Raw genomic sequence first — 15,993 nt, 5'->3', positions numbered from 1 at the left:
CGCGGGCGGGGAGAGGGCCTCAGCGGGTGGAGCCAAGGCTCGCGAGGGGCGCGAGGGGCCGCGAGGGGCGGGGCTTTGAAGAGGCAGGGCCTTGAAGAGGCGGGGCCCAGAACGTCCTGTGATTCCGAGGGGCGGGGTCAGGTCGCTCGAGATGGGGGGGCAAAGGGCGGGACCAGGGGGCGTTCGGGGGCTGCGAGGGGCCGGCCTCTAGGGGCGGAGCCAGAGGCGCTTGGGGGCCTAAGGGCGGGGCTTAGGGGGCGGCGCCAGAGGACGCTCCGGGGGCGCTCGGCCAGTCCCGCCAGAGCGCGAGCCGCCCGCTGGTAACGGTCGCCAGGGCGAGGGGCGGGAGGGGAAGGAAGGGGGTTTAAATTATTTTATTTAAAAGCAGTGAGCGAGAGCTAGAGGCATCGCGACCCAGGTGTCGCCGCTTCCTGCTATAGAGGGCTCGGCGCCCAGGTCCCTCCCTCCTCACGCCCCCCTCCCCCTGTGTCCTCCCCTGTGGAGCCGTGCGGCGCTTAAGAGGCGGCCGCGGCGGATCGAGCAGCCGCTGCAGCTTCGGCGGCCTCGGAGAAGGAGGAGGGGAAGCACAAAGCCCGCTGCGGGAGGCGAGCTGCGAGGTAATCCTGAGGGGAGAGAAGGCGCCGTCGTTGGGCCCCTCCTCCCAGCGGGGATGGCTGGCGCCCGCGCGGGCTGCACGGCGGGACCCTTCCAGGGGGTCGCGCGGGGGCGGGGAGCGCCGGGGCCGAGGGGACTTCCTATTGGCTGTCCCTGCGGCCTCAGGTGAACCTCTCTCTTCCCGGGGGGCCGGAATGGGAGCCCTGGGCTAGTCCGAGGGGAGTGGACGTGCGGGGGAGGGAGGGCCTCTGGGCGCCGCGGGGTGGGCCCGACTCTTGGGCGTCCTCTGGTTTCCCTCGAGAGTACCGTAGGGAGTTCTGAAAATCGAGAGCTAGTTGAAGCGTTGGTGACCTGGGGACCTTAAGCTCTGAAGGTGTGCCCCCGAGGTTGCCGCACTTGGAAAAGGTGGAGGTAAGGGAAAGAATGTTGGTTTGTTTTGTTTTCCTCGTTTAAAGAAGTTCTGTTACTAGTTGAAAGCGTTCCTGTAATCCGCGTCCCCATCCTCCTAGCGCGCGCACACACCCCTACAAACGCTTACACGTTAAGGTTGTGCTTCCTGCCTGGGGTGACAAGCCGAGTTGGCAGCGGGTCCACTTTGCTGGTGTTTGGGGCACGTCCAGCCTCTTTGGAGGTATGCTATTATAGCTGAGGCAAGACCACAGAGACAGGTAGAATAAGCTAGGCCTCTATTAAATTGGCAAGAATGGCCTCAGGTGAACTTTTTTGTTGCAGAGATTTAATTGCAAGTAGGTGCCCGCTCAAAATGGGAGCGTAGTAAAACCACTAATTTCTTTGGCACGTGTGCTGTTGCAATTGACCAGTATAGTGGTAAGGAGAGAAATGGAATTTAACTCAACCAGGAGGTTTTGAGTCGGGATTATATGCAACTGTGGTGAAGGAGTTGGTAAGATTCTGGGGGTTGGAACCAGCTACATAAACGTGTGTGCATGTTTGTTAAATTATACAATATTTCACATTTAGCAGTATGAAATGGTTGCTTTTCTTGGAATGAAGTGCCTCTACATCATGCTTAGTATATTCCTAATTTGGGCTTCAGAAGAATTCTAGAGTGTTGTTAAAGAGAATAACCCGTCGTTAAGAGCTTGACTATTAAAAAATTTGTGTAATTAAGGTATGGTACCAACTCATTTATAGCGTTACTTTTGGAGCATATGTGTAAAGTTTTTTGTATCCAAATCTTGATTGCACTGTAATTGCCCTCTAACTCGTTTTCCTTTGCTTAAATTGAGCAGATTAATTTTGCAGAGGGAGGGCCAGAAAAATATGGCCGCTTTTGCTACATTTAATTCTTCATCTTTTTAAAGAGTTCTCTCTTTTTTTAAAGATTTTATTTATTTGAGAGAAAGCAAGTGAGAGAGCGAGCATAAGTGGGGGATGGGGGAGGCAGTGGGAGAGGGAGAGAGGAAGAAGCAGACTCGCCACTGAACTGGGAGCCTGATGCGGGACTCGATCCCAGCATTCTGGGATCATGACCTGAGCTGAAGGCAGACGATTAACCGACTAAGCCACCCAGGCGCCCCATCCAAAGAGTTCACTCTTAAAAGTTGACCTCAGGTGCTGGCATGTTGGTAATAGTTGTTTTTAAAGAAAAAAAAAAGTGGCCTATCAATTTTGAATGTTAAACATAATTTATCTCAATTTAAATGTAAATTAAGAGATAATTGGTTATGGGGCATTCAATGTAGATTTTTACATGTATGATAACAGGAGGTTTGTTGGTAAACATTTGACATGACAGGTGATCATAAGACACCTGGGAAATATTTATTTTGCATGATAGAAGAATTGTGTTTTCAAAAATGTTTTACATTCTAAAAGTGAAAAAACTGTACACTTTTCTATTTCTAACCCCTTTTTTCAATAATGCTATACTGGGAAGAATGTGTGTTCCACTCAGTGATGTTTAAAGTGTGGATTTGGTCTTGTAAAACCAGAATGTCTTTTGAGACTAAGACGACATAGCATCAGCTCCTACACACAATCCTTAAATCTGGACTCAAGGTGGGGCTCAACTTCTGCAGTTGTGAGGCTTCCTGAAGTAGGTGTAATATGTCTGTTTTTGTTACACCTAAGCCTGTACAGGTTGTTTAGCTGTTTAATCTGTTCTGTGGCAAAGCAGTTGGTTAGCAGTACTGGGCAGCACTTACACATGTCCTCAGGGTATAAGAAGCATTTCTACTGAGGGAGGAAATCCTATAAAAGCATAGAAACCCATATCTGAACAAATTGAGTTTGTATAATGTTCGGGAATGATAATGTCATAATATTAACTGAGTTGTTTTATGTAAAGTGTTTACAATATGGTCTGGTACTCAGTAAGTGTTTCATGACTTTATCATCACTAGTATATAAAATGAGTCTTTTCAGAAGGTGGTTATATCACACTACATAGCAAGTGAAGACTAAGCAAATATTTGTAATAACCAATATTTATTTCCTCTACCTCTGTGCCAGACAGAGTTTTATATGATTTAATTTACTTATTCCTCATGACACGCCAACGACTAAACAGACACCTAGGTTTTTGCCCAAGGAGTATAGGCTCTAGGTGCCACAGGCTGGTTCTGAACCCAGAGTCTGACTCTAGAGTGAGCCCATGTAACTAGTAGGCCCTGCTATTATACTTGCAGTAGTAGTTACAAATCAGTGAAAGGTCTTTGAAGTATTCCCAAAACTACAGGTATGCCTTGGTCTTGTTTAGCCACACCCTCCTGTATTAATACCACCAACAGACTGTTTAAATATGAAGGGTGGTGATTAATCTGCATTAAGTAGAGTCACCTTTTGGATTTTGGAAGAGGATTCTCTTTTGATTAAGTTTAGCTAGGATACTGTATTTGGGCTAGAGTATGTTATCTTTTTAATTACTAAAGATATTAAAGGTTTTTTTTTTTTTTTTTTTAAAGATTGCCAGATGTGCTGGGACTCACGAGGCCCAGCAGGCACTAGTTTTCCTTGGAGAGATTCTGGTTTTGCACTAAATCAGGCTGATTTTCTGATTATCAACATCATATCTAAGATGGATTGTCACTTAAATTTGTTCTAAATTCCGTCTGAGTTGCTTCTGAAAATTAGCCTTAAGATATAACTATGGCTTATACTTTGTCACTCACATTCCTCTTGGATGGAATTGTGTGTTGCTGCTTCACCAGTGTAGTTGATAGGTCAAGCAAATAAATTATAACGTAAATTAGGAGCTCGTTTCAGTAATGTTTAGAATTATTGTAGAGAACTGAAACGTCCTTTTGTTGACAGTTTAGTGAAATATAATGTTAGGAAAAAATGTTTAAAAACAGGCATGTGTTGAACTAAGAAAGCCCAAGCTGTATTGAAGACACAGGTTACTAATCTGTTTCTCACATAAATACTAAATTTTTTGGCTAGAATTAATATTCAGTGCTGTTTCCAAATCCTTTGGAAATGCTAAATATGTAGAATTTGAATAGAAAAAAATTTAAATGTCTAATCAGAGTGCTATTCTTTTTTAAACATGGACACCTTATTTAAAATTCATTAAGGGGTGCCTGGGTGGCTCAGTCGTTAAGCGTCTGCCTTCGGCTCAGGTCATGATCTCAGGGTCCTGGGATCGAGTCCCACATCGGGCTCCTTGCTCCGCAGGAAGCCTGCTTCTCCCTCTCCCACTCCCCCTGCTTGTGTTCCTGCTCTCGCTGTCTCTCTCTCTGTCAAATAAATAAATAAAATCTTTAAAAAAAAAAATTCATTAAGGAGTTGTAGACTGTGTTAGGTCATTGAGGTTCAAAATGAGTGCCCTGATACTTTCATGTCTTTTGTGTTAATGGTTTATCATTTGATCTTGGGATCCATTCCAGTATATTTTATAGATGAGATTATTATGAGGTCTTTCGGGTTCTGCAAGTGACTAAGCTCTCTTGGCCAAGAGCCAGGACAATCTCAGATTTTTACTGTAATGGGTTGTATATATTCAGAATCCTTTATATCATACTGGTTAGAAGTCTTTCATTGAGGCTTGAAAGAAAACATGTCTGTTAACTCTTATATATCCCATTTATATAATAACTAGATGAATTTAATTTTTTCCTTCTAGCAGTAGCTGGTTATGAACACACATGTATGTAATAATCCTACTTGGGGGATACTCTTCCTTTCATGTAAAGTTAAAAATTATTCACCTGGCATTCATGCAATAAATAGAGTATCAACAGTATGCATTGAACAATTTTAACTGAAAATTATGTTAATTTTAATTGTTGCAGAAAAAAAGGTTTGTGGGCACTATTTCATGTGCATTTTAATAATGTTGATCTTTTATATTTGGACAAGCTTCAAAATGCAATTCAAAATTAAGTTAATTGCACAGTTGAACGTGTATTTGAATGTTAAGATGGTACTGTTTAATTCACTGTAGAACCTTAGCTGATAGTACAAATAATGAGAATCAGAGTCTCTTGTTTCCTTAAACTAATTTTTGTTGGATATCTTTGAAAAGCTGCATTAATAATCTCTTTCAGGTTTCTAGGGTATTACTACACTGAAGGAGCAATTTAATGAGGAGTATCCTAGAAACCTTAAAGATTGAATGTGGCTTTCAGTGTTATCTAGTATAACCCAAAAAATAGTACCATGATCACTGAAAGGTATAAAATGAATGAAACCCATCTTTTATATTTAAAGGCTTATTGTTCTTATAAATTTCCTTGTTAGGAAGATAGTATAGACTGGTTTCTAACTATGCCAAAGCTGAACTGTTATTGTATAGGCTTTGATGTACAGTTACAGCTTTATCATGAGTCTAGATCTAAATTGAACTTTAATCTGATGTCAGACTGATCTGCCTTGCCACCATGTACCTTACATTTATTTGTTTTTAAAAGTTGGCGATGGGGCGCCTGGGTGGCTCAGTCGTTAAGCGTCTGCCTTCAGCTCCGGTCATGATCCCAGGGTCCTGAGATCGAGCCCCGCATCGGGCTCCCTGCTCGGCGGGAAGCCTGCTTCTCCCTCTCCCTCTCCCACTCCCCTTGCTTGTGTTCCCTCTCTGGCTGTGTCTCTCTCTGTCAAATAAATAATAAAATCTTTAAAAAAAAAAAAATTGGCGTTAAAGCTTAATTGGAAATGGTAAGACCTCGCTGGTATAAGATGAACTTTGAAACCTCTTTGTTTCAAATTGTCCAAAACTGGGCCTCAGGATATTGGTGTATAGGCAGTACATTAACTAGCATTTAAGATTGCTACTTCCTCAAACAAGACTACAGTTTGAACCTGGGTGATGAAACTCACTTTTTCTGCAGTACACAGACATAATGATTTCCATAGGATAAAAATTTCTCACAACTAGCCAGCCAGGGGTTAAAACACTTTTTGGAAGCCTAAGGGCAAATGACATAATGTTCTTAAAACCAGTGTCTCAAGAGGTACACTGTATATATTAATAAAACTTTTAATTTTAATGTTCCCAAGGCAAGTAGACATTAAGGCAAGCAATTGATTAAGCAAGATGGAAATCTAACTCCAAGTGGCATACATGAAATTGTCACTTTATTCTTTTTACTACCTATCATACTCCTTTAAATTTATTCCTGTAATTTTTTTTTACTCCCCCATCCCCTTACCTCTTTGGAAGAGGAAAGGACTCCTGAGTTCAGGAGACTGTTTAATTCCGCTCCCAGGCTGTTGTTGGTTGCCTGCTGGGGGAGCTGGAATTCCAACAATGTAGAAAGCAATCAGGTTGGAGAAGTGCTGAATTTTTCAGTATCTTGGGACTTGGTGTATGACTTTAATTTGTCACTATCAGCGGTGTTTCTGTGACGTTCTTCCACAATAGCTCAGTTATCCTGTGCAAGGACAGCATTTCCTTTTTCCATACAATATTCTCATCCTGTCATCTTTTGATCTGCTGGAATGACTAAATGCCATACCAAAAAAAAAAAAAAAATTGGGTTTACTCCGTATCCTCATGGAGAAGATAATTAGGCTTTCTTGATATGTCTGAAGATGCATATTTGGGGATCAAGTCCTTCCCAGGGACTCCTTAAGAACGCTCTGTTTTTAATCCTTCAGAAATTAGAGCCAGCAACTGTTAGCTGCAGTGTCATTTCTCATCTCATTTGTCTTACTAGTACATGAAAAGATTCTAAGGGCAGGCTTTCTTAACGTCTAAGGAAGAAGTTGGGGAATGGTGATGGTCACAGCTCAAGTGGAGTTGTGAATGAGCTTAAGCGCATAGGACGAGCGGCACAGATAGTGGAAAGGGGAAAGAGATTGGCAGTGAAGTTGATATATTGGTTTTATTCCTTGTCCCCACTCCCAACTTTTTTTCTTTAACTTTAAAACCATGTTCTTTCCACCTTGCCTTCCTCCTATGACTTTTATCACCAGAACTGTTTTATCTCTTCTAGAGAAAGGTGGAATTTTCAAGGTGATTCCTATCTGATTGCTGAAAAGTTTGGCCTTTTAGCTAGAAAGTTCACTAAAAGGAATTTCCTTCCATCGCTCTCCACAACTGTTTTTTAAATTTTAAAAAAAGATCTCTGAAACAGAAGTGTGAGAAACCTTATCATGTAATAGCTGGGAGCCATTATGCATTAAAATTAAAATACATATTGTTAATGAATCAGAAACCCATATTTAAGCACTTTTTTGCAAAACTAAATCTACAGTAATTTTGTGTTAGGATGTTTCTTTTTAAGTGGGTATCAAAAATTATTTTTAACCGAAAAATGTTGAAAGTAATATGAAAGAAACACATCTTTTGTCTTAGTGAATGTTGATGACAAAAAAATCCTAGTTCTCTAAACTATTATCATTAAATAAATATTCTAATGAAATACTAGATAGACAATGATTTGGTCACTAGCCACTGAAAGACTGTCTAGAGCAGAATGAATTGGAAAGGAACGTTTTATACCTGAATAAGAACAGTGTATCTGCTTGACATAGTGAAGGCTCTGAAAAGCTGATTACTTGATAATCACTCAGGTGATTTTATATTGTTTGATGTTTTTATAATCTGAATTTTGCTGGGCTCTTTAAAAGTGTCTGGTTGGACCATCAGCTTTTGATGGATACATTTCTGGAGGGATTGTGACTATCAGTTAAAGTGCTTTGAAGAGAGAAACCCTGTTTTGTATCCCACCTGACTGTCACGGAACGTGCTTTTTGGAGCTTGTTTAATTTGGGCTCAAAGGGAAGAGTGCCATCTACTGAATGGCCAGCATCAAGTTGAGCAGCCCCACGTTTTTCTTACAGAACTCTCAGCTGGCTACTGAAGAAACCAGACCTCACTTCACTGAAGAATTTGACAAGATTTTAGTACCAAGTAGAATTGTTGCTTGCTTAATTTTAATTACACTTTCCACAGGAGGCCTAAACACATGATAAAGAACTAATTCACCACTTTTTGGATTGCATGGGAAAGGAGAAATTTCAAGAAGTTGTTGAGACTTTATATTAAATAATCTAGCAATGGTGAAATCATTATTAAATCAAAAGTGGTAAAGAAAATTATTATTTTTATTTAAAGATTTTATTTATTTATTTGAGAGAGAGAGGTGAGGGTCCGAGGGAGAAGTAGACTTACTGCTGAGCAGGGAGCCCGATGCGGGACTCGATCCTGGGACTCCAGGATCATGACCTGAGCCAAAGGCAGTCGCTTAACTGACTGAGCCACCCAGGCGCCCAAGAAAATTATTTTAATGAGGCATGTTTCATTAGTGGTTCCGGTATCGATGGCTTCTGTAGACTACAATGACGTTGTTTAAAAAAATTTGTCCCTAGGGCGCCTGGGTGGCTCAGTCGGTTAAGCTACTACCTTTGGCTCAGGTCATGGTCCTGGAGTCCCAGGATCGAGTCCCACATCTGGTTCCCTGCTCAGTGTGGAGTCTGCTTCTCCCTCTGACCCTATCCCCTCTCGTACACTCTCTCTCAAATAAATAAAATCTTTAAAAAAAATTAAATTAAAATTTGGCTCTAAAATCAGACAAATCATTTATTTAACTAGAGGTAAGGGTTTTAAGAGTATTTGAGTATTTTTTTTTCTCTTGCCCTTTTACTTTGTCTCCCTTTCTAAGGCAGTTATTCTTGCTTGAGTGATTTCACTGTTTCAAAGTGGGTTTTGTTGTTGATCTGCTTTACTCAAGTGGCCTCCTGTTTTGTCAAGAGTTTCCTAACTTCCAGAGACTGCCAATGGTAGCAGTCATGGGTAGAACTGGAGGTCACAGAATCAGATGTAGGTCAGTGGAAGTTTACAATACCTGGAATAGGCCTGTCGAAGCCAGACAAGAAGGAACTTTGACATTAGGAATTGAAAGGAAGCTTTGAAATTATGATACTATCTTTGTTGTTAAATATCAGATATAATTAATCAGTAACCATTTTTCTCAGCCCTTAAAACCTGCCAAGGATCCTATTAAGCACTTTACCTAAATTATCTGGAATTTAGTTAAGTAACTAAGAATGTACAGTTGATAAGTGGCAGAGCCAAGGTTTGAGCCCAAGGCTAACTCCTTTAAATGGGGTGCTATACTGCTCATTTATTTAAGCTCATTCTTGTTGGTGACTGCACAAAAGACTTGAACCAAGAGTAGAATAGTATTTATGCCTCTGCTGGAAAATACTGGTAGTTCTTTGTTTTTTTAAAAGATTTTATTTGAGGGGGTGGGGGAGAGAGAGAGAGCAAGTGAGCACCAGCAGGAGAAGGGAGAGGGAGAAGCAGACTCCCAGCTGAGCAGGGAGCCCGATGTGGGGCTCGATCCTAGGACCCTGGATCATGACCTGAGCCAAAGGCAGACGCTTAACCGACTGAGCCACCCAGGCACCCCGTTTGTTTTTTAAAAAGGTGATGAAATGGGTAAATAGGATTGAAATTTCAGTAGGATCAGGAAGTATATATGAGATAGACCTTCAAATATTTGCCATTTGGTTTTGTCTAAAATAATTCATTTCTTTGTTCCTTTTGCTATATTATTTGTTTAAAACCACAAGAGGGGCACCTGGCTGGCTCAGTCGGTTAAGCGTCTGCCTTCAGCTCAGGTCATGATCTCAGGGTCATGGGATCGAGTCCTGCATCAGGCTCTCTGCTCTGTGGAGAGCCTGTTTCTCCCTCTCCCTCTGCTGCTTCCCCTGCTCTTCTCTCTCTCTCTCTCTCTCTGTGTAATAAATAAATAAAATAAATAAATTTAATAAATAAAATCTTTAAAAAATAAAAAATCACAAGAAAATTTGTAATTGAAACAGCGAATTGTTTCATGTTGCTTAAAATATGCTACTTCATGGGAGGAGGGGTTGAGTTACAGAAGGGTTTTATGCTGGGGTTCTGGAGGGGTTGCAGTTGGGGTAATAGGGATGTGTTAGTTGCCTTTCTATATTTTGCCTGCTCCTAAATATTTTTAGGTAGTAGTACTTCTTAATATGGCAATAATATCCCATATCCACAGCACAATAAAATTCAACCGTGTGCCAATCTGAGGTCTTGGGGGAACTTCAATTTGTTGTGCACACCAAGTGTGCTCTGAGGACCAAATGAGTACTATACCTCTCATATATGTACTAATTAGTTTTGAATGCATATATCCTCTGAATTAAATGATACTTAATACCTACTATTGAGAGTGCTTTCAGCTTTTGAAACCTATTTTGACCTTAAAAGGTATCTTTATTACTTCAGCAGGTTGGAAGTCATTGTTTTGGTGTAACCAAAAGCTTCTAAAATTGCAGTTCAGAGTGCTTTGTGTTATAAACCAATCACTCTTGAAGGACCTCTGACTCTTCCCTTTCATATGTAAGAGAATTATGTTTTGCCTTCCAGAAAACCCCTTTAGGAATATCAATTACATAACTCCTTGGATTCTGACTCTACATTCCAGTCAAACAGAAAAAGTCAGCAACGACTAAGATGACAACACAAAAGATACTCCTTGCCAGTGTGTGATGAATGCTGAATGGCAGGTATAGATAACAAAGGCTGTGGTATAGGTCATCTCATCAAGAAAGAAGCCCCACAGATGGAGTGGTCAGAAAAAATCTCAAGCAAAGAGGACAAGGGGTGGGCCTTGAAAGGCAGGATAGGATTTCACTAGGTGCAGGCTATGGAAAGAGTTTTTGGCAAGACATTACTGTCCATGAAAATAACTTTTTTTTCTTTAGCCTGATGGGAGATAGTTTATAATCGTGGTTCAGTTTCTTCTCACTGTAAGGCACTTGAAGGCTAAGTATACTCTTATGAGTAATAGTGCCAAGGACACACCTCCCTAGAAGGTATATTAGAGTATTGCGGGAATGGGAACGAGAGGGTGGTGGTGAAGGGCATGTAGTTTGTTTTTTTTTTTTTTTAGGCATGGAGCCCAGTGTGGGCCCGAACTCAAAACTGTGAGATCAAGGCTGGAACTGAAACCAAGAGTTGGTTGCTCAACTGACTGAGCCACCCAGGTACCCTGTCATGTAGATTTCAATAACACTCCTTATGAACCCCACATGAAACATCCTAATACTGTTACTTTGAAGTAATGTTTAGGAAAGTTTGGTACTTGGAAGAAGACTTTAGAAATTCTCATCATTCCCAACACTCAACAAGAAAAGCCTCCTTTTGGGAATAGGGGTGCCTTTTTTAAAAACCTGAATTTGTCCATCATCTTCTTTGCCAAATACCAGAGTATAATTCTGTTGATGGCTCTGTTATATCTTTTAAATCTAATGTATAGATAGACTTGTTGATCTTATGAAATATCATTTGTACTTAATTTTTGTTAATGTCTGGTTTTGGAATTTAGAGGATTTGTTCCAAGTGTCTGAATTCTTCGATTTTTGTAATGCTTATTACTTTCTGAAAAATACTTAGTGTAACTATTCAAGATATTTTGAGCAAGTCACTTATTTCTTTCTCATCTTAGTTTTCTAATATATAGGAATCCCAGCTGAGCAGGGAGCCCGATGCGGGGCTCGATCCCAGATCATCTTAAAATCCATTTCAGTTTAAAGATTCTGTGATTTTACTTCCAAGGAAGGTAAACTCCCCAGTTAGTGGTTTAACTTGGAAAGTGGCCAAGAAACCTATGACTGTACTGTGTGAAGATCCTGAGAACAGGTCTAATTGAAGACCAAGATTATGAAAGTCCTTGGCTCTATGTATATGTGGCAGTTGAGAAAAGGACATTACCCCAGGACCCCCAGAGTTTTAGTTGAAGATAAGCTAAGGGCCCTTGGCAATGGACAATGGGTAGATCCTTTTCGAGAACAATGAAATAAATAAGGATAGCAATTTTTCCTAAAGCAAACTGGAAACATAATGGCATATTTTTCAAAAAATGATGTTTTTCCATTACCATTCCATTTTTACTATATTTAGTATGTGCCTTATAAATATTTCTGACTTCTGTTTAGCTCTTCTTTTCTGACCAACTTTGTTTCATTTTATTTGTTCATTCATTTAGCAAATATTTATTGAATGCTTAATATATTCCAGCCCATGTTCTAAATTATGGGAATTCAGTAAGAAAACAGAAGAACTGTCCTGCCCTAATGGCGTTTATATTCTTGTAGGTAAATAGAAACAAACAAGTAAAGCGTGTGTTGTATTGGTGTAAATGTTCTGGAGAGATACAGAGCTGGAAATGAAAATAAAGGGAGTATTTGGGTGTATGGCAAGTTTAAATACAGTGGCTAGGTGAAGCCCTTAATGAGAAGATGATACATGAGCAAAGACTTGAAGAACGTAAGAATGTATGTGATTCCCTTGTATCGCATACATTCTTACCTTCTTCATGGCATGATCCATGGCAGGCAGAGGGAAAAATCCCTGAGGCCCAAGAGTGTCTGGCATGAATGACACAGAATGAGTGATGGGTGTTGGGGAGCCATTGTATGACTTTGAAGAAGTGGGACATGATCTGCCATAGGTTTTCAAAGGATTATTTTGGTTATGTTTTGACACTCGGCCATAGTGGTGCAATAATCTTGGTGAGAGATGATGTATCTGGTAGAGGTGGTTAGGTGTGATTGGATCCTGGATGTATTTGGATGATAGAGACAACAGGATTTGCCATTTGGGATGTGTGGTATATGTGCATCAAACTTGAGACCAAGGTTTGGTGTCTAGGCAAAAGTTTGCAGGAGGAACAAGTTTGGGGAGCAAAGGGTATAGGAGTTCCACTTGAGACCTATTAAGTCTGAAATGTCTGTCAGACATCCACTTGGACATACTGAGTAGGAAGTTGCTGTGAGTGTAAGTACAGTAATTGCCCACTATGTAAACTTGAGAGTTGTCATTATTTTCCTCTCTCACTTTTAAATATTTGCATACTTAATCCCTTTGACAACTAGAATAAACTTTGCTATAGTAAGGGCTTCATGTCTTGCTATACATCTTCATGCTTTGAAGGGATTTAATCTCTCATGTAAAACCTTGAATTTACTTGAACTTCTAAAGACACTTAGTCCCAAAGGAATTCTTTTTTCTAGGCATAGCACAATTTGCTTTTAATCAAAATGTGAAACTGTTGTTACTGCCCTTGGAAATGTGTGTGTGAATGTAAAATAGAACAGTTTGGCTGTTCCTCAAAAAGTTAATACAGTTTAATGGTTAAAAATAATAATGTATAGTTACTGTTATGACCCAGTAATTCTCCTAGGTATATATTCGGGAGAAGTGAAAACATACTATTCACACAAAACACTTGTATGCTAATGTTCATAGCAGCATTATTCATAATAACCTAAAAGTGGAAACAGCCTGGAGGTCTATCAAGTGATTAATGGATAAATGTGGTATATCCATGCAATGGAATTCATTCAGTCCTAGAAAAGAATGAGATACTGATACATTCTGCAACACGGATGAACCTTGAAAACATTATGTTAAATGAAAGAAGCCAAACATGAAAGGTCACATACTGCTCAGTTCCATTTATATGAAATGCACAGAATAGGCATATCCTGAAAGGCAGATTAGTGGTTGCCAGGGCCTGAGGGGTAGGGGAAGTAGGGAGTGACTGCTTAATTGGTACTGGGTTTCCCTGTGGGATGATGAAAAAGTTCTAGAACTAGATAGGGTTGATGGTTACACAACATTGTGAATATACTAAAAACCACAGAATTGCACCGTTAAAAGAATGAATTTTATGGTACGCGAATTATATCTTAACTTTTAAAAAAGATACCAGGAAAAAAGTATATGTGTACACATGTGCACAAGAATAACTAAAACAACTTATGTGGACCTTATTTCTAAAATAGAACTGCTTTCCCAGTCAAAAGTTGATGAAGCAAGACTTAACACACTAAACCTGGTTTAGCTTGGTTGGCTTAGAGTGGCAGAGTTAAGATCCTTAGATCATTCAGGTAGAAACCAGGAAGTAGTTTGTGATCCTATCCTTGGCAAGTCATAAGTGAGTTTAATTTTTTTTTAAATACCTAATTTCATGGAGATGGCCTAGATAACGCAAAAGAAAGCTCTAAGATGATCATTTCTGTGAGTCTCAGAGAACAGAAACTAGTTGATAAATAAGTTTATTAGGGTCTTAAATCAATAAAGATGGCTTTTTTCTCCATACCTATAATTTAAAAATACGGAGAACTCAATTCCCAATAATTTTTTTTTAAGCCAACCCACGATGATATTTACTTCTTAAAAATGTTATTACTCTCAAAGAGTTGCCTTCTGAGGAAGTAGATGAAAGGATTATCTTTAACTTTCGTACCCATTCCTACTCTTATTTTTCTTTTATTTTTGTTTTTTAATTAAGATATAATTCACATACCATAAAATTTATCCCCTAATTTTATTATGAAGAAATATATGTATTCATATATTCTTTTATTAGAATGAAAGCTTCTAGAGAACAGAGGTCCATATTACTTGGATGGTTTAACATGTTTTCAGCATTTTAAGGGAACACATGAACCAGACAAGAAAGATAGGGTGGGCAGATAGGCACTTCTGTAGCTAATTCCAACACTAGCTCGAGAGCTATGCTAAGGCAGCAATTTAAAGGAAGTGCAGAGGGGCAAAAAGAAGGGAAATGTTTATCCCACTGAGAGAAACAGTTCATGAAGGAGGCTGACATTTAAATTGAGTTTTAGAGGATCTCAAATGTTGGAAGAGAGTGAATTATAGACCAAGAGGATAGAAAGGCAGTCTACAGGATAAATGTGGTGGAAGAGGACACAGGAGAGTAAGGTTGAGAGCACTAGATCATGAAGGCCTTGGGTACTATTTTAAGAAACTTAGATATTATTCCGGGGCACTTATTTTAGCTGATGAGAGGCATAATCAGTTGTGTCTGAGATTGGTGGTGTGAAGAATGTTGTCATGGAGGAAGTATTGGCAAAGAGACAAGTTAGGCATTTAGAGATAAGCAAATGAAGTAAGGCAGTGGCTTTGAGATGAGAAGGGGAGGAATGGGACCTTTTGGAGGCAAAAATACGTACAACTTGCTGAATAATGCAGAGGTTGAAGGAACATTCCATCACCATGGGTAGAAATTTAAATGTATTTTACTCCATTTCCAATTCTCTGATTTATGACAGAGGGGAGATACACCTATACTGCTGGAAAGGAGGCAGATTCTTGAAGGTATCTTTTCCTTACCAAAAGACTTTAGAAATGCGACTATTTCTTAATTTTCCTTAATTTTTTATAACTTGTCAGTTATTACCCAATTCAGTCTTTGGATTTGTTTTCATTTGTGTCTTTGGAAATGGTTGAATAGGCCTCATTTTGGTGTAATAGTCTTTGTTTCCAAATGAAACTCCCTCCCTATGCTGTGTTTTGTATTTTAAACTTTTGTGTAGTGGAATAATAAAGAATTGAAGATAGAGGGCATTTCAGTATTAAGTATTGCATGCTATCATTACAGGACATTGTGCCATCTTGAGGTTTCCCCTTATATTTAGTGGTTTATCTTGGAACTTCAAAGTAAACATATGGTGAGCACCTGTAAAGAAACAATTAGAAATGTCAAGCACATTCAGAATACTTTTTTTTTTTTTTTGGTGTAAATTTAGTAAAGGATCCAATCCAGTAAGGTTTTGCGTATTTGCATAATGAAACCAGGAACGTAAGATTTGTCTCCTCTAATGTTTCCAATTTATTAGAAGGCATGATTGGCTATTTTTGTTTGTGGGTTTGTAGCTCCCTCTAGTAAGACATGTAACAAAGAGGATATTATAGTAGGACATAGTTATTTTATAAATGGATGGAAGAAAATACAAAATTTGACAGAACTAACTTCTAAAATATTACAAGATAAAACTTTCATGCTTAAAATTTTAAAGCATTAGAATAGCTTATTCAAAAGCAATTCTTAAAAATAATTCATTGACCTAAAATACTATGACAGGTTTGACAGAAGAGTAAAAAGCCCTCACAGATTTATTTAAAAGCAAGAA

At 39.5% G+C, this 15,993-nt stretch overlaps 1 protein-coding gene across 1 annotated transcript in view; it reads left to right on the top strand.

Annotated features, from left to right (window-relative positions):
• Positions 1–363: 363 nt before the first annotated feature.
• The window catches only part of ADD3 (adducin 3), a 118,284-nt gene continuing 102,654 nt past the window's right edge, over positions 364–15,993 (top strand). Inside the window, exon 1 of the mRNA XM_028095620.2 lies at positions 364–617. The gene's annotated coding sequence lies outside the window, so the exon portion shown is untranslated. The remainder of the gene's footprint in view (positions 618–15,993) is intronic.

Source organism: Eumetopias jubatus, unplaced genomic scaffold (assembly GCF_037043125.1).
Source record: "Eumetopias jubatus isolate StellerSeaLion01/CBP00866 unplaced genomic scaffold, mEumJub1_p1.0 scaffold_17, whole genome shotgun sequence".
In the NCBI taxonomy this organism is placed as follows: domain Eukaryota; kingdom Metazoa; phylum Chordata; class Mammalia; order Carnivora; family Otariidae; genus Eumetopias; species Eumetopias jubatus.
This window is presented reverse-complemented; position numbering and strand designations above follow the sequence as displayed.